The 19,752-nt window shown below is 38.8% G+C and overlaps 1 pseudogene and 1 gene segment (V, D, J or C); both read left to right on the plus strand.

Moving 5' to 3' along the window:
• The window catches only part of LOC122121261, a 140,783-nt gene that overhangs the window by 67,227 nt on the left and 53,804 nt on the right, over positions 1 to 19,752 (plus strand).
• LOC122121207 lies at positions 5 to 2,587 on the plus strand (annotated as a pseudogene).

A 19,752-nucleotide genomic window follows, 5' to 3' on the forward strand; every position in this document is an offset into this window, starting at 1 on the left:
AAGGATGTCTGAAGGACAAAATCCTAACATGCTCTATCTCAACTTTTCTTCCAATAACTATGAACCCATCCTCTTACATACACAAAAATTCTTCAGACCTGCTTACCGACAAGGACAATTTGATTGCACCCAGAAGGTAAATAAGAGGATTTCAAGCAGCCAGTGGGAGCACACCACTTAAGGGAATGGAGAAGGAATGCTGTCCTCCATGCTTTCCCATCCAAAGGGTGCCAATCTCAATCCAGACAGAAAATGAACACCTTCCTGCAGTCAGCAGAGAAAAGATTCACTCTCTGGCACACCTTTCAGCTCCATAACACAAAGCTAATTTAAATATGTACCGAAAAGTCTGAGGGATTTTTATCAGAACCCTTATTCTTTGTTGTCACACATAAGTTTAGCGTTTAATATAGGTCATCTTTAACAGTAAATGATAGCCAAAACATCATTTCATAATAAATTAGAATGCTATTTAAATATTTATTGATTATACACTATAGACAAATGAGAATCTTGGATATAGATGTATTATTTACCGACAAATAATAAAGTGAATATTACTTACTGACTACCTGGCCTAAGAAATAACATTCTCAGTAACATTGAAGTCTGGATTTCTCCCTTTAATAAAGCTTGTTCAGAATAATAGTATAAGTATCTTCTTTGTTTTTCTTTAGGGTGACATAAATACAAATAATGCATCTTGTAAGTTTATAAAAATGGGATTATACTTCCCAGATTTTTCAGTGGTTTATTGAACATCAACATTATGTTTCTCAGATTCACCTGTATTAATGCATATGGCTGTAGTTCATTTTTGTTACATAGAGCATTCCATTTCTGTGAATGCAGGACAGTTTATTTCTCCTGGGATAGACCCTGAGATGTTTCCAGTGTCTTTTGTTTCTGGATGATGGCTGTTGTTTCCCTCTTCTGGAGATGATGAGCAAGGTGTTTCAGGCTTGTATAACCAGGAGAGGAGTGGTTGTGTGGCAACCCATGTACAAAAGGTACATCTCCCACTTTACCTGGCAGCGCTGGTTTCTTCCAAGGTCCTCAAGCCAATTTTCAGTTCTCACCAGAACTCTAGGAAAATATCCATCACTTCACAGACTTGCCAACCCTGAGTCCTGGCAGATTATGTATGTCGTCAAGTCTTCTGGGGTTTGAATTTCCTGATTACCAGTGAGATCATATGTCTTTAAAGTTTATTTTATCCTTTTCTTTGAAATGCCCCACTGTGCCCTTGGGTGGACAGTTCTTTCCAAACTGGCTCATTAGCTTTTTTTTTTAGGTTCACGTAAGTAATCTTTTCTTTATTATTATTATTTTTTATTTGGAAAATACCATATAGAGGGGTTACAATTACATGGGTAAGGTAATGAGTACATTTCTTATCAAGCATTGTTGCCTCCTCCTTTGTTTCCCCTTCTTATTCTTTCCCATTTCTCTCCCCCACCCCACCCCCCAACTCCCAGGCCAAAGTTATATAGTTCATTTTTCGACAAAATGACTTGTACATCTCATTGTTGTAATGGGTCCACCTGTATCCCTATTTAAATTATTTGCTTTTTTCCTTCCACAAATTATACTGACCTCAAATACAGTGAAAGCAGGGGTTATACTGTGGGGGAGGGACATACAAAGTAACAAAGAAATAATCTTATAATTGTGTTAGAAACAATCAAATGAAAGAAAAAAAACCATTTGAATACATATCTTAGGGTTCATTTCCCTAACATCACCTTATCTGTACTTTTCTGCTTGACTCAGACATATACTATATATTGCAAATAAGGGAAACCATGGAATTTATTTTTCTTTAGCCTGGCTTACTTCATTTAATATAATTTAGGAAAAGGAATCTTATCCTTTGTCTGCTATTCAGAACCTTCATCCTGTCGATCCCTTTGCTGATGCAAGTAAGGGTGATGACCTGCTTCCTGCTCTCTCCAAGGATTATATTTAAGTGTTTTTTTTCTTTCTTGCTTGCTATTGTTTCTAATGTATATATAAAGTACCACATTTTTTTTTTTGCTTTGTATGTCCCTCATCCATGGTATAACCCCTGTTTTCACTGTATTTGATATTGGTATAATTTGGGAAGCAGAAGGGGAAAAAAAATTGTTTAAGTAGGGATACAGGTGGACACATTTCACAATGAGGTGCACAAGATGCTATTGGGGGGAGGAGTGTAGTTGTGGAAATCCGAGGGAAGGGATGGGAGGGGGAAAAATGAGGAGGAGGCAACAATGCTTGATAAGAAATGTACTCATTACCTTGCTCATGTAATCGTAACCCCTCTGTACACTATTTTCACAATAAAAACATTTTAAAAAAATAAAGAATTCAATAGAGAAAAGGCAGGAAGAACCTTACTACTGTCCAAGGGATCACTGACTATTATGATAAAAAGAAACTACTGAAGGTGTTTAAGAAGAAATTTGCCTGCAATGGTACTGTAATTAAGCATCCAGAATATTGAGAAGTAATTCAGCTACAGGGTGACCAGCACAAGAACATATGCCAGTTCCTGGTAGAGCTTGGACAGGCTAAGGACAATCAGTTGAAGGTTCATGGGTTTTAAGTGGTTATAGCTCACTAAAGCTTAAGTGAGGATTTCCTTGCAATGAGTAGAATTTCCCTTCTTTACCTTGTCACAAGTTTAAAAACCTCACAGCTTGCATAATGTAACCATTTGGGGTCCGCTTTTAACTTGGACTAGTATAACTCCTTCATGCAATAAACTGAAAAGAGCCATCCTTTCTAGTCTTGAAGTCCCTTATTTAAACTGAGGTCAAACAGCAGGCGCCTGGCAGTGTCCAGTGTGCAACTAAGCAATAATGTGAAGTTTCAGTTAATCCCATAACCCCAGGATCACAGGTGGCTATGTCTGGCCAGATGCTCCCTCTGCAGCTTCCCCTGCCCTAAGAGAATGCTGCTATTTGAACTACCCATGGTACTCCAGAGAGAATGGGGTAAGTCATCAAGCAACAGCAGCTGTGCCAATAGGGGGAGCCTTGAGCTGGCCACACATGGTCTAAGTAGGGGGTGTCCAAAAAAGAAGGATATGAGACCAGCCTAATAACAATTAAACTTTTGACAAAGGAACAAATATCAGAGTCATCTGTCATGTAGCTAGCTGTGGAGTTTGCAACTTAAGTAACAGCTACTCAGTGCCATGTGAAGAAACGGACTGGTTTTTGGTTTACTTCTCCCAGGTTTAATGTTATATCATTTATTTATATTTAAATGAAAAGAATCAATCTTTTTTCCCATTATCAGAGAGGAACCTGTATAGAGGCAAATTTGACACATGGTGTCCTTAAGTCTCTATTTGGTCACTGAGATCTGACACCCTGCAGTTGGCCCAGCCCCTGCTGATTTGCATCTTCCCCAGAGCAAGGTCCAAGGACTTGATAAGCTGCTTACACACTGTTCAGTAGAATGTTCCAGTCAGCACACAGCATGAACATGAGGAGCCCTGCTCAACTCCTGGGGCTTCTGATGCTCTGGCTCCCAGGTAAGGATGGACAATGCTAAGGATTAGTTGGCTCTTCTTGGAAAGCATAATTTACTAAATGGCTAATGGATTTTATGTTTCCATTTTCAGGTGTCAAATGTGATGTTCAGTTGACCCAGTTGCCATCCATGTCTGCATCTCTTAGAGAGAGAGTCTCCATCACTTGCAGGGCCAGTCAGGGCATTGGTAATTATTTACATTGGTACCAGCAGAAACCAGGGAATGCTCCTAAGCTCCTGATGTATTTTGCAACTAGTTTGCAATCTAGGACCCCAACCAGGTTCAGTGGCAGTGGATGAAATGTCTCCTTTTTGTTGCTCTATTTATATATTACCATACGTTATAGTATATTATATAATACTGCAATATGGGTAATATTAGTGCTGTGTTCCTCAGATATTTCAATAAATAAACTAAAATGTATTATATTTGTTAATATATCTTGTAGATGTTTTTCTCATTCCTGCCCGATTGTTTTTATAAAGATCCATAGTTCATCAACTGGTTTTTAACAAAAATAGAGTACAGTGAACCACCCCAAAATGTTTTTTTTTGGTCGTTCTTTAGGATTGAACTCTGGGTCTAGGTGTTGCTCCTCAAATCTTCAGCTCAAGGCTAGTGCTCTAAACTTGAGCCATGGTGCCACTGCCAGTTTTGTGGTGGTTTATTGGAGATAAGAATCTCATGGGGGCTGGGAAGGTGGCTCAGTGGTAGAGTGCTTGCCTCACATGCCTAATCCTCTGGGTTCCATTCCTCAGCACCACATAAGCAAAAAGAAAAAAGCTGGAAGTGGCACTGTGGCTCAAGTGGTAGAGCGCTAGCCTTGAGCTGAAGAGCTGAGGGACAGCTCCCAGGCCCAGAGTACTGGACCCACGACCAGACCTCTCCCCCCCAAAAAAGTCTCACAGACTTTCCTGCCATGGCTGGCTTTGAATCGTGATCCTCAGATTTCAGCTCCCTTGTTAGCTAAAATTATAGATGTGAGCCACCGTCATCCAGCTACCCTAAACCTTTTTGGCATACAATCCTAAGCAGTTATATTCGTCAGCTACTCATGCATTTTTGTTGGTCTTAGGGCTTGAACTCAGGGCCTGACCACTGCCCCTGAGCTATTTTGTTCAAGGCTAGGTCTCTACCACTTTGAATCACAGTTTCACTTCTGGTATTTCAGTGATTATAGCTGGAGATAGTCTCATGGACTTTTCTGCCCAAGATGGTTTTGAAATGAGAGCCTCAGATCTCAGGTTCCTGAGTAGCTAGGATTTTAAATGAATAGTGTGGAGCAGGTGGCTCACAGTGTTGCCCAGTTAATAGGCAGCATATTAATACATATATGGGTATGTTTCTCTATGGATCATATATTTTAAAAACATGCACAAGCCGGGCGCTGGTGGCTCACGCCTGTAATCCTAGCTATTCAGGAGGCTGAGATCTGAGGATCACGGTTCAAAGCCAGCCCGGGAAGGAAAGACCGTGAGACTCCTATCTCCGATAAACCACCAGAAAACCGGAAGTGGCGCTGTAGCTCAAGTGGTAGAGCGCTCCCCTTGAGCTGAAGAGCTGAGGGACAGCGCCCAGGCCCAGAGTTCAAGCCCCACGACCGACAAAAAAAAAAAAAATGCACAAATATTTATTTATTACTGTACAAATATGTATATATATAAATAGTCAGAAAAATACATCATGTGCAGATACACATTCACACACACACACACACACACACACACACACACACACACACACACACACGTTATGAGGGATCTGATGAAAGGTAGTCTAGTTTTTCCAGAGCCTTTTCTAGAGAAAGATATGTAAGAAAGATATGTAAGAATGCAGAACATGGAGACTTTTTAGTAAGCATATATACACTGCTATATAATACACTGCTACACATCATTTTCATGAAAGGCTTAAGAAAACAGAAGTAATTTTGATGACCTCATGGGTGGTTCTTCTGTGATGTCACATTGGTGGGATTACTTGTAGGTTAAGTACACTTCTGCACCTGTCTGTGAAAGCTTCTCTAGAGACAATTGACTAAGAGAGAAAGATGAACACCATTGTCCACAGCCCCTTCCAATAGGCTGGCGTCTCTTCTGCAAGAAAAGGGGAGGGAGGAGGAAGTAGAATATCCCCTCTTATTCTTGGGGGTCATGATGTGAGCTCCACTACACTGTGCTCACATGGCAGACTACAAATTCTAATGTAAGATTGAAGTAAAGAATTCTGCCCTTCAAGTTGCTTTCAGTAAGATCTTAGTCAAAGCAATGGAAAGCTAACCTATGTTTATAACATGTTCTAGCTTACTTTGACTATGATAGATGATGGATGCTAAACTGTGAGCATTTGAACTCACTATCACTTAGTTGAAAGGGACAGCTCTTATTTGAAGTGGAAACTTTGGTAACTTGTTAGGCAACAATATGTAGAGGTAAACTTTTAAGAGACTGTTTAAATGGGCAAAGATAACTATCAGTGAAGAAAAATAAGCTGAAGGTGTAGAAAAACTTCTTGCATTGATAGATTTAACCTCCGGAGGGTGAGATGTGGATATAAACAGCACAGGACAGCTGCAGGACAGCAGATGGGTTGTGAACACTGGTGTCTGGGTACAGTATTTCTAGAGCAGGATGAGAGGGGCAGTTCTTCTCTGCAGGAGGCAAGTGAGTACAGAGCCTCAGACAGCTGGGGTTCCCCCTACAGCTCCACTCTTAGCGTGGTTTCCAGAACCTTTGATTTAAGAATTCAATAGTTTGTGCCAAAAATATACCTCATAAGTCCATTGGTGCTGAAGGCACTTGACATCTATAACTAAGAACAGTGAACAACTCACATGAAGAGCAACAGGTTCTTTTTGTCAAATTATCATACTTTCCCAGCACACTGACTTCAGGAAGCCAGCACAAGCAACCTTGTAAGACATCATGACTCAAGTCAGACAAGCACAGGGGAGCCACTGGTTTTCCTCACATGCACCTGTTATGCAACAAAGAGAGTTAGATTTTCCTTTATCACTTCAGCTCTCCACATGCCATTAGTGATTCATATTGGTAGAATCCCAGGGGTGACTTGAAGAAATTCTGGGATCTCTGTGCAGCTTTTATCTCTCATTTTCTGTCTTCACCTTTGTGGACTTCCTAGCTCTATTCAACTTCCTACTGGCAAATCACGGACATACTCTCTTTCTCTCTGTCTCTGTCTTTCTCTCTATCTCTCTCTCCATTGCCCCTCTCTCTCTCTTCAAACACACATACTATTGGAAAAAAGTGGAATTTTATCTAACTAAACATTTCTCATGTTAAACAAAGCAATATCCATTCAGTTTGAAGCCACAACTCACTATAATGTAATACCAGGTACTAAAATTTTGAGTTTAGAATCACTGAGGAAGAAGAGGACAACCTAAAATACAGACAGAAGATAGAGACTCCAATAAGAATAGAATATTCTTAATAAACTGTGAACAAACCAAATAGGAAAAATAATGAAAGCTGCTGCCATGATGCCAGATATATCTTGCCCAAAAGAACTTCATTTTCCTAATCATTACTATCATAAAAATAAGATAGTTTAGTCTTATGTAACTCCTGATGTGGCACACTGACAGTATTCTTTCTGTATTACTTTTCTCAAAAAATATGCAATCTAATCCAGGTATTACTGAAATCTAAGGATGAGAGGATAAGATCTGAGATCAGAGTTCAAAGAAACTTGGGAAGGAAAGTCTATGAGACCCTGTCTCTGATTAACGAGCAAAAAAGGTTTAAGTGGATTTATCAATAGGTAGAGCAACAGCCTAGAGCAAAAGAGCTAAGGGAAGCACCTAGTCCTTGACTTCCAGTACTTCCATAAACTCACGAACAAACACACACAAACACACATACAGACAAATGCACACACACACATACACATACATAAACCCCAATCAAGCAATCTGAATTTAACCTATAGAAAAGGATAAGAAGACATTTTAAAATGTAATGTATAACTAAGTCTTCTTTTTAAAAATCCTGGTTTTGTAAGATGGAATATTAAAAAAATACCATTAGATGGTAGAGAAACCACACAATAAACAAAAATGATGTCTAGTAGTCATAAGGAAGCCATAGAATTAGTGTTCTATCATCAATGAAGAGGCTCTGAACTTCGGCATTTGACTATGATAAGGGACACTCGGGAGGAGCTGTCAGCAGCTGAATTGTGGGGAAAAGTCTTCTGTCTTTGGTATTTGGAGACTGGAAGCTGGGCCTGCCTCTATTTCCTGCTTTCTTTCTCAGCAAAGGCCATCTTTTAAGGATTGATTCCTGTTACCTAGAGATATATGTCCTTGGAAAAGAGGCCTTTAAGAAGTGTGTGAGGTCATGTGAAGTCAATGGAGCAGTAGCAAAACCCATAGTACTAATACCATTAGGAGATGAGGCATTGGGTTGCTCTGCCTCCGTCTCTGTCTCTGTCAAAGGTATCAAGGCCTCAGGATGTTGCAAGAAGTTGAACAGTTAGAAAGACCAAATAAGATGATAGCTCCTGACTTTGCAACCTTCAGAATTTTGGTTCTGAAAATATGTTGATTTATCTGCCCAGACTAAGATATTTATGTTCTTCATGGCAATGCAGGCAGAGTAAGGCACCAAAACAGCTCTCTCTCTGAACAGGATCAGCCTCCCTCAGGAGTTGACTTCTGGACATGGAGTCACAGCCTTGCTTCTCTTCTTCTCTCTGCTCTGACCTTGGGGAGGAAGCAGGACTGAGGCTTCATCCTGAGGATGCTTGCATTCAACGAGAATATTTTCTTGGAAATAAAAGTGTGAGCCTGCTTCATTTTCTGATCAGAATGAGAAAAAATGACTATATGCAGTGTTTCATTGGTTTTGTTTGTAGATGCATATGCATTTTTTTCTCCTGCTCAGATGTCAGTGAACACCTTATAGGGACATGGTCTCAAGACTCCTTCCTGTGTCCTAGCAAGAATATAAAGAGCATCCCAGACAGGAATCAGCAGAAACGAAGCCTAAATCCTGAACTCCTGCACATTCCTTGCCTGGTCAAGTCTACCAGAGTTAAGGTGGAGTCTGGACATAGGTCACTCTAGACATTAGCAGCCCATAGCCTTTGAGGCACATGAACTTCCTCCTGTCACTACTAGAAGGGGAAATCTCACAGTAGCTGCTGCCATGCAGAGGGCAGCTGGGAGCCTGGGAACTTCTTTAAGAACAGGTGTTCGAGTGGAGGCTCTGAAATGACATCAAGACCCCCTCCCACATCCTTCTGTTTCTCATACAGGGACACCTCCAATGATTCTGCTCTGCATTTCTGAATGAGGACTTCTAAGTGTTCTCACTCCTCTTGTCTCTTGCACTATGCTCACAAGCCAATTCTTCCCTCATTCTCACATAGCTGTTCTTGAGTTGAGCTTCAGTTCTGCTTTCCCCAGATATTGGACTCTAGCTTACTAGTGTCTCCACAGTACTCTAACAATCTTCCTTGGTTAATTGTGGTTATTGACAAACTTCCAAGGAAATGCTATATAGATAGAGGATTGCATATGGAGAAGTTGTAGCCTTTCAGGAAGAGATTTCCAGCAGAGCAGAGAAACCCTCATTGCTGCCATTCATAGAGGAGGCTGACAGAGGTCTGTGCAGTTCTTTGTTCTGTGCCCACAAAGATCCTACCAAGGTATGTGCCCTGAGTGATGGGAAATTCAAGGGAAGTAAATTCATTGTAAATTCCTCACCCATAGTTTCTCTGCACATAGAGCCTTGATATCCTGAGGTTCCAGAGCATCTGGCTTTCTGTGTCTTAGATCCATTTAGATAACCTATCATTCTCAACAATGAAAAACAAATTTCTCCATTAGCAGGAATACAGGAGGAGTTTCTTGTTGGTTGGAGGTCTTGACTATGAAGAAGACCATGAGAATGCTCAGTTAAGCATTGGTTTTATGTCCCCAAGGCAAGTTACCAAAAAATAAAGTCATATATTATATTAGACCGGAAAATATTATCTCAGAGTATCCAAATATTGTAAATATTGAATCATGGTGTATATATAGGATTTCACATCCTGTGCAAGAGTCAGTCTCAATCAGCACACAGCATGGACTTGAGGGCCCCTGCTCAGCTCCTGGGGCTTCTGCTCCTCTGACTCCCAGGTAAGGAAGAAAAATGTTGGGCCAGTGTGGCCAGTACTGGTCACTATCAGGGAACTTAAATAAGAGTAATGATGTTAACTTTTTTTACTGTGAAAATGCTGTACAGAGGAGTTACAATCACATGGGTAAGATAATGAGTACATTTCTTGTCAAGCATTGTTGCCTCTGCCTTTGTTTCCCCTTCCCATCCCTTCCCGCCAAAGTTGTAAAGTTTGTTTTTCAACATAACGATTTGTACATCTCATTGTTGTAATGGGTCCACCTGTAATCCTATTTAAAGAATTTGTTTTTTCACTTCCCCTCCACAAATTTTACCAACATCAAATACAGTGAAAGCAGAGCTTATACCATGGAGGAGGGACATAAATAGCCACAAACAAATCCTCTTATTAATATGTTAGAAACAACTGCATGAAAGCAAAAATATTTGAACACTTTTTTGGGGGTTCATTTCACCTAACATCAACTTATCTGACCTTTTCTGTTTGACTCAGACATATACTTGTTATTGCAAATAAGGGAAAGAATGAGACCTATGTTTCTTTGGGTTTGGCTTACTTCAATTAATATAATTTTTTTTCAAGTCTTCCCATTTCCTAACAAATGGGGAGATGTCATTCTTTCTGATGGAAGCATAGAATTCCATTGCGTATATATACCACATATTCTTGATCCATTGATCTACTGAGGGGCATCTGGGTTGGTTCCATATCTTAGCTATGGTAAATAATGCTGCAATAAACATGGTTGTGCTGGTAGCTTTAGTATGGTCTTGTTTGTGATCATTTGGGTAAATGCCCAAAAGTGGGATTGCTGGGTCATAGGGGAGCTCTATGTGGAGTCTTTTGAGTTAACTCCATACTGCTTTCCAAAGTGGTGGAACAAGTTTACACTCCCACCAGCAATGAAGTAAGGTTCCCTTCTGTCCACATCCCCTCCAGCATCTGTTTTTATTAGAGTTCTTGATTATAGCCATTCTAACTGGGGTGAGGTGGTATCTCAATGTTGTTTTGATTTGCATTTCTTTTATGTCTAGAGAGGTTGAGAATTTCTTCATGTGTCTATTGACCATCCTTCTTTCCTCTTCAGAGAAGTTTCTCTTTAAGTCTTTAGCCCACTGATTTATTGGGATGATGTTAACTCTGTTTTCATGTTTCCAATGTCAGATACAAGATGTGACATCCAGATGCCCCTGTCTTCATCCTTCCTATCTGCATCTCCAGGAAATAGTCTCCATCACTTGTGGGGACAGTAGGAGCCGTGGTACAATTTAACCTGGTAACAGCAGAAACCAGGGAAAACTCCTATGTTCCTGATCTAATATGCAATGAGTTTACAATTTGGGGTTCCATTCAAGTTCTGTGGCAGTAGGTTTTGGACAGGGTTCATTTCTACCAGTAGCAGCCTGCACCCTGAAGATATCACAAGTTATTACTATCAACATGGTATTGGTTTTCCTCCCACCGTAATACATAACAAAACCCTACCAACCTGTATACTGGCAACAGCAAATTTTGTCCTTTTGTGAAAAACCCTAGGGTCTCATCTCCTTATTAGAGACCATATTCTTCACTCATCAGCCCACCTGGGATCATTGTCAGCAACATTTACAGGTGCTTTTTACCTGGGAGGAAAGGGAATGAATCCAGCATAGTGCCTTGAAGTCAGTCCATGTGCCAGATGGTTTCCCCACTTATGAACCAGTCCATTTGGAGCAAATCTTTCCTCAGACTTGCCCAAGCTGGTACTACAAAAGCGATTGAGGCAAGGAGGCACTTTTCAATTATCACCACTTTGTTAGCAGGGATACAGGCAGTGGCTAGGAAACCAACTAATTTATCTATGGTGAGTGAGACTGTACAGCCCAGTGTGTCCCCTAATGCTTTTCTGGAATGGCTCCTAGAGGCCCCTAGGAGCTATATGGCTATAGATCCTGAGGCCCTGGAGAATTGAAGAGCCCTAAATATGGCCTTTGTTACTGAATCAACCCCAGATATTTGAAGAAAGCTTCAAAAGTTAGAAGGTTTTGAAGGAAAGGAGTTATCTGCATTGGTAATGGTTGCTCAGTGGGTGTTTGATAACAGAGACACCCTGGAAGAAAAATAGCCTAAGAAGGGAGTTTGAGTTTTGGTAGCAGCACCAGGATAGGGATCAAGAAACACTTGGCAAAAACAGTAAAATTCATTTGCAAATGGCAGTAGGGAACCTCTAGGAGGAGATCAGTGTGCTTACTGCAAGCAAAAGGACAATGTGATGTCACTGTGGAGATGATGTCACAAAGGGATAATGATGGTACAATGGCATGACTGAACTCAATTGTCCTTAATTCAAAATGATGATATGGTTATCCAAAGAGATTGTGATGTCCCAAAGACCATGTGTTATTTCAAAGGTGCTAAGAGGTCATAACAGGTTTAGGATGTCAAATGTGATTGTGATGTTACAATGGCAATGTGACTCCCAAAGGGTTGGTGTTGTCACAGTGGTGATGAGGTCTCCATTGGATAGTGATGTCATGACAAAAATGTAATATCACCATCACATATCCAATTTCAATTGTTACTAGATCACAATGAAGATACCAGTTCAAGGAAAGAGCTAGAAGTCAGAAAGGCCATGAATTTTCTAAAATATTATAAGGACATAATAGGTTTGTGAAAACACAATGGGACAGTGATAATACATTGGCAATGTGATGTTACAATATCATGTCATAATAACATTTTGATGTCACAATTAGTTGGTGATTCAATACCGGTGATGAGGTCACAATAGGCTTGTGATGTTGTGATTGGTAATGATGTCATTTCATAATGCCATGATGTCATTGTAGTTTGGTGAAGTCACAATGAACTGATGGTGTCATAATGACAATGCGATGTCACAGTGGTGATGATATCACAAAGGGTTTATGATGTTACAATGGCATGATTGATCTCAATTGTTATTAGTTTACAATATTAGCACACAAAGGGACTGTAATGTTACAAAAGGCCCATAATAGGTTTTTTCCCAAACCTGTTATGAACTCATAACCTTTTAGAAAATTCCTGGTCTCTGGCACTTCTCGCTCCTACCTTGAACTCATATCCTAATTGTGAACTAGTAACAATTGATATTGGACATGCCATTGTGGTATTACAAACTCATTAATACATCACAAATCCATTATGATCTCAAAAACAGTGTGAAATCACAAACCTATTAGGACCTCAGGAAATTTGAAAAATACCTGGTCTTTGTGACATCACAGTCCCTTTTTGAACCCATCCCCCATTGTGAACTAATGAAAATTGAGATCAGATATGTCATTGTAACATCACAAACCTTTTGTGGCATCATCAGGAGTGTGACATTACAGTGTCATTGTAACATTAACAGCTCATTGTAACATCACAAAATAAAAATGACATAATAGCGTTATGACATCATATTGTCACAGTGATGTCCTATACACATTTGAATGCCTATTCTGATTTCATTCTATTCAAATGTGGCATGTGTGTTGATATCAGAAACCTATTTTGACCTCATGAACATTGTGACATTGCAATCCCTTTTGACATCACATTGCCATTGTGCTATCACTAACCCACTGTGACTTCACCAACCTGTTCTAACCTCGTAACTGTTTGACATGCTAACATTGTGATATCTTAGGCCAATTGTGGGCTCACAGTCAGTTTTCGACCTATTTCAGGTAAGATATGTGATATCAGGAATCCACTGTGAAATCATGACCCTTGTGACATCTCACTGTCAGATATCATCAACATTGTGTTACATTGCAAAATCAAAACCTGTTAGAACTTCATCACATATGTGACACATACCTTTTGAGACATCATAGTCCCATTGTGAACTCATATATTCATTATAAACTTATGACAATTGAGACCTGGCATACAATTTTGACTTCACCCACCCATTGTGACATCACAAACCTATTGTGACCTCATCACTAGTAGGACATAAGCAACACATTGTGATATCAAAACATTATTATGACATGATAGTGTGACATCATATTGCCATTGTGATATACATCCCATTGTGTTTTCACAAACCTATTATGACCTCATAACATTTCAGAAAATTCATATCCTTTAGGAATTCAACTTCCTTCTGTGAACTTGTATGCTCATTGGTAACTAGTAGCAGTGGAAATGGGACATGTCACTGTGATAATAGAAACGTGTTGTGACATCCCAAACCCCTTCTCACCTCATCACAGCTGTGACATCAAATCCATTGTGACATCACATTCCCGTTGTGAAATCACAGTTACATTGTGACAGCCCAAATATATTATGACCTCTTAGCTTCTTTGAGAAAACATGGCTTTTGTGACATCACAGTCTCTTTGTGTACCCATATTTTCGTTGTGAACAAATGACAATTGAGATCAGACATGCCATTGTATCAACACATTGTGACATCACATTGCCATTGTGACATAACGATTATATTGTGACATTCCAAATATTTTATGACAGCACTTTTGAAAAAGTATATGGCCTTTGTGACATCAGAGTCCCTTTGTGTGCCAATTTTGTGTACTAATGACCATTGAGATCAGACATGCCATTGTAACATCACAAACCCTTTGTGACATCATCACCAGTGTGACATCACATTGTTATGATACAATCGGCTCATTGTAACATAATAAAACTACAATATCACACCATTAGGACATCACATTGTTATTGGGATGTCATAGACACAATATGAACACCTAGTCTGTGATTTCATGCTATTTCAAAGGTGGCATGTCGTTGATATCAGAAACCCATTGTGACCTCATAACCATTGTGACATCACTTTGCATGGTGATATCACTAACTTGCTGTGACATCACACCTGTCCTGTCCTCATAACTTTTGTGATATGCTGCCATTGTGATATCTTAGGCCCTTTGTGAGCTGATAATCTGTATTCGACCTCATAATATTTCAGGTATGACATATGATATCAGAAATCCACTGTGACATGATGAAAATTCTGACATCATATTGGCAGATATCATGACCATTGTGTTACACTGAAACATCAAAACTTGTTAGGACATCATCACATTAGTTAAAACATATACCTTTGGAGATATCACAGTCCCCTTGTGAACTCATATACTCATTGTGAATGAATGACAATTGTGATCCAGCAAGACATTGTAACCGTTCCAATCCATTGTGACATCACAAACCTATTGTGACACCATCACAATATAGCATCACCTAATAATTATGACATCAAAAGATTATTATGTCATAATATTGTGACATCACATTGCCATTGTGGTATTACTGTTCCATTATGTTTTCACAAACCCAGTATGACCTCATAACATTCAAGAAAATTCCTGGCCTTTGGGACTTTAAGCACCTTCTGTGAACTTGCATCCCCATTGTGAAGTAGCAGCTATTAAAATTGGACATGTGGTTGTGATATTACAAACCTATTGTGAACTCATCACCACTTTGACCTCACAAAACCATTGTGAAATTACATTGCCATTGTGACTTCACAATCACATTGTGACATCCTAAATCTATTATGATCTCTTTCAACCTTTAAAAAGCATATGGCCTTTGTGACATTACAGTCACTTTGTGTACCAATATCCTCATTGTAAACTAAGGACAATTGAGGTCAGACCTGCCATTGTAACATCACAGTGACATCATCATAAATGTGACATTATATAGTCGTTAAGATACCATCAGCTCATTTTGACAATACCAACCTACAATGACATCATAGAATTATTACGTCATACTATCATTGTGATGTCATAAACAATTTTGAATGCCTATTTATTATTTCAAATGTGGCACGTGGGTTAATATCAGAAATGCATTGTGAACACATAACCATTGTGATATCACAATCTCTTCGTGACATCACATTGCCACTATGATACCACTAATCAACTGTGACAACACAAACCTGTCCTTTTCTCATAACTTTTGTGACGTGCTGCCATTGTGATATATTAGGCTGTTTCTGAGCTCATATTCTATTTTGGACCTCATAATATTTCAGATATGAAATGTGATATCAGAATCCACTGGGACTTCATGACTCCTGTTACATCAAACTACCAGATGTCATGACCATTGTGTCATGGTTTGTGACATCACAAACCTTCACAGTTTCTGTGTGGCATGGAGTGAGATCCTTTCATGTTTTCAAGTAAATGTGAAGGACTCTATAGAAATCTATAAGCAAATATTTGATGCTTTGCTAGTGCTACGTGTTGGCAATTTGGGAGCAAACTACAGAACAGCCAGGGTTCACTGATTCCTGTCAATGATGAAACCATTCAATCACTGAGCTGTTCTCTGAACCCTCACTCCATGTGTGAATGACAGAGACCCAAAAGAGGCCAGGAGCAAAGGGACTTGATGTGACCTGGCTGAAGTTTGAATGCAGTCTCAAAACTGGGAGAAGTAGGATGAACTTTCAGTGTGTAATAAACCTGACCCATCGCTGGTACCTTCATGCTATGTAGATAGAGGTCAGCCATTAACAATTCAAACAATACATTGAAATAAAAAGTGAAAAAAATTCAATGACATCAGTATTCAAATACCAAATCGCAAGATGATGGCAAGTGAAATGAACTCCAACACATGGACACAGAAGGTTCCTTGTTGTAGTTTTTAATGTACTACGTGTTTCTTTTTCCTTTTCTGTCTTTAGTTCTCCATATAGTTTATCCCCTGTTGTCACTGTATTTGATTTAGGTACCCTGGGTAATGATTGTATGTTTGTCTGAATTAGGGAAGAGAAGGGGAACAAAAAATGGTGAGACAAAGGACAAAGGGGGAATGAATGCAACAGTGATACTCACATGACAATATGTTGGAAATGTTCTGTACAACTTGGGGTGGTTTGTTGTTGGAGGGAAAATGGGAGAAAAATGGGGGAGATGGTAACATGTTTGACAAGGATTGTACTCACTACATAACTTATGTAATTAACTGTAGCCCCTATATAGATCAACTTGACAAAAATTAAAATTTAAACAAAAAAGAGAAGTGGACTGTTGGTATCCTGGACCACACTGTCTCCTCATCTCTTAGTATTAGAAGGAGAGGAATGGGAAAAAGTTACAAGCAATATCACTGAAGCAATATCACTGATTAACCAAATCATCTTTTGATCAAAGATGTTAGTTATTCATTCCATCATGTCCCTCTAATTAGAAATCCCCTGAGAAACTTATGTAATCATACTTGGAGACACAAGTAGTACAGTATAATTGACCATTTTCAACATTCCTGTCAGTGAAGACAACCTTAATTTGTTTTAGGTGTTTTGAACACAGGCAAAGGAGAGAATGTAATTTTATCTATTATGTCCCTAGAATTCATAATGATACTTCCTTGGAACTCTGACTACCCTTTCCTTCTCTAATATTTAACTCACAGCCTTGTTCACAGATGGAAGAATGGACAATGTTTTTTTTTCTCTTCTAATGCATCTATTATACCTATTACAATACACCTATTACACATTGGGGTTCTTATTCCAAATAGCTATTGCTGTTTGTAGAGTGTTTGCTTTTAAGGATTATAAATCTAAACACTTTGCAAAGACGATGTGCAGAAAAGAAGATTGGGCGTTCTGAGAAGCCATGTCTTCGGTTATTTAAGGCTTGGACTTACCTAGCTTGACTTCATATTGAGAAATTGAGATCCTAGTAGTATGTCAGGAAAGAAGCTTGTACATGCCAAGGATAATAGGAATGATTAGCATCAAGGGAAATTCTTCTCCTAATAAAGAAATAGCACACAGGAAGTCAGAGCACAGAGGTAGGGAAAAATCATATCTTAGTATACAAATGAGCTTCTGGGGAACCTTACTGCATTGTTGGTGGGAGTGTAAACTTGTTCAACCACTTTGGAAAGTAGTATGGAGGTTCCTCAAAAGACTCCATATAGAGATCCCCTATGACCCAGCAATCCTACTCTTGGGCATTTACCCAAATGTTTACAAACAAGACCACACTAAAGCTACCAGCACAACTATGTTTATTGCAGCATTATTTACCATAGCTAAGATATGGAACCAACCCAGATGCCCCTCAGTAGATGAATGGATCAAGAAAATGTGGTATATATACACAATGGAATTCTATGCCTCCATCAGAAAGAATGACATTGCCCCGTTTTGTAGGACATGGAAAAACTTGGAAAAAATTATATTAAGTGAAGTAAGCCAGGCCCAAAGAAACAGGTCCCATGGTTTCCCTTATTTGCAATAACTAGTATATGTTTGAGTCAAGCAGAAAAGGTCATTTAAGTTGATGATAGGGAAATGAACCCTAAGATATGTATTCAAATTTTTTTCTTTCATGCTATTCTTTCTAACACAATTATAAGATTATTTCTTTGTTGCTTTGTATGTCCCTCCCCCATGGTATAACACCTGCTTTCACTCTACTTGATGTTGTTATAATTTGTGGAGGGGATGGGGAAAAACCAATCGTTTAAATAGGGACACAGGTGGACCCATTACAACAATGAGATGTACAAGTCCCTATGTCGAAAACGAACTTCACAACTTTGGTGGTGGGGGGAGGAGGGTTGTGTAGGAGGTGGGGGAGGATGGGAAGGGGAAACAAAGGAGGAGTCTACAATGCTTGATAAGAAATGTACTCATTATCTTGCCCATGTAATTGTAACCCCTCTGTACAGTATTTTGACAATAAAAAAACAAACAAACAAAGAAAAATACAAATGAGTTTCTGGATCAAGTTTGTTTGAACTTCCTCTCTAGAATTTTCTTTTGTGTCTCTATTCTTCTATTCACTGCATTGTAAACAGAAATCTCTGCCAACTCTCCTTTGAATTTTGTCAAATGATCTATGAATTCTAATGGATATTTTTCAATAATGGAAGAATATTTCTATCTTACATCCTACTATGCAAGTATAAATATCTAACTATACTTCAATTTAAATTGATTTTAAATAAAATTAAGAAGGAAAGAAATATAATGGAAGTTTGTGAATCATTTCTTAAAAATTAACTTTGATGGCTCTAAAAGAAATGCTAAGGAATGGGTCATTCTGATTAGAATATGATGTGAGAGCCGGGTGCTGGTAGTAAACCTAGCTACTTAGGAATCTGAAAGCTGAGGATAGTTGTTAAAAGCTATCCTCAGAAGGAATTTGTGTCTTTCTCCAATTAATCACAAAAAATAACTGGCAGAGCTGTGGCTCATGTAGTAGAGGGATAGCCTTGAACATAAAAATTTAGAGCTATAGACCAGGCCCAGAGTTTATGCCCAGGACCAGCAAAAAGAAAAGAAAAGAAAAGAAAGTGAACAAAAGAGAAGATAAAAGAAAAAGCAAGAAATATGAGACATGCACAGGTGAGATATCATGGTGAAAGCCCTTCATGTATTTAATATATACTAAATAAATGAATGAAAGGAAGATAAAATAAGCTCTATGGATTTCTGGGAAGAAATGACAGAGAAGGAAGGAGAGGAAATGAAGGTGAATATGATTTAAGTGCTTTAATGGCATATGTAAAATAGAACAGTGAATCCTGTTGAAATGTTTTAAGAAGGGAAAGGTGGGGATAATGAATAAAGATCAGCGGCATGAAGTTGATGATATACATTGTGGATCAGCGGCATGAAGTTGATGATATACATTGTATGCATGAGTGAAAAAGTCACAATGAAACAATTTTTCTACAACTTTTATATGCTAAAAAACAAACAAATTCATTCTTATTTTCTAGCAGTACAAAAGCAGTGGTCAAAAACTGTATATGTTGCTATTTTCTACAGAAAAATGTCACTTTCTCTTTATGCTGTCAAAAATATCTCAGCTCAAAGTCATGGAAATTCCATTACCCAGACAGGTAAATTCAATTTTTAATCTTAATCACAATATATACAATAGTCATGAACTTGTTAAGAAATGATTGTAGAAAGTGAATGATTTCAAAACACACAGAGAAATTGATGAATTAATGCCATATTGGGCATGATGTCTGATACCTGTAGTTCAGACTCCTAAGGAAACAGAGAATGTTAGGAATGTGCTTCTAGGACAGTC

Source organism: Dipodomys spectabilis, unplaced genomic scaffold (assembly GCF_019054845.1).
Source record: "Dipodomys spectabilis isolate Male_0828 unplaced genomic scaffold, ASM1905484v1 ptg000187l, whole genome shotgun sequence".
NCBI classification, from domain to species: domain Eukaryota; kingdom Metazoa; phylum Chordata; class Mammalia; order Rodentia; family Heteromyidae; genus Dipodomys; species Dipodomys spectabilis.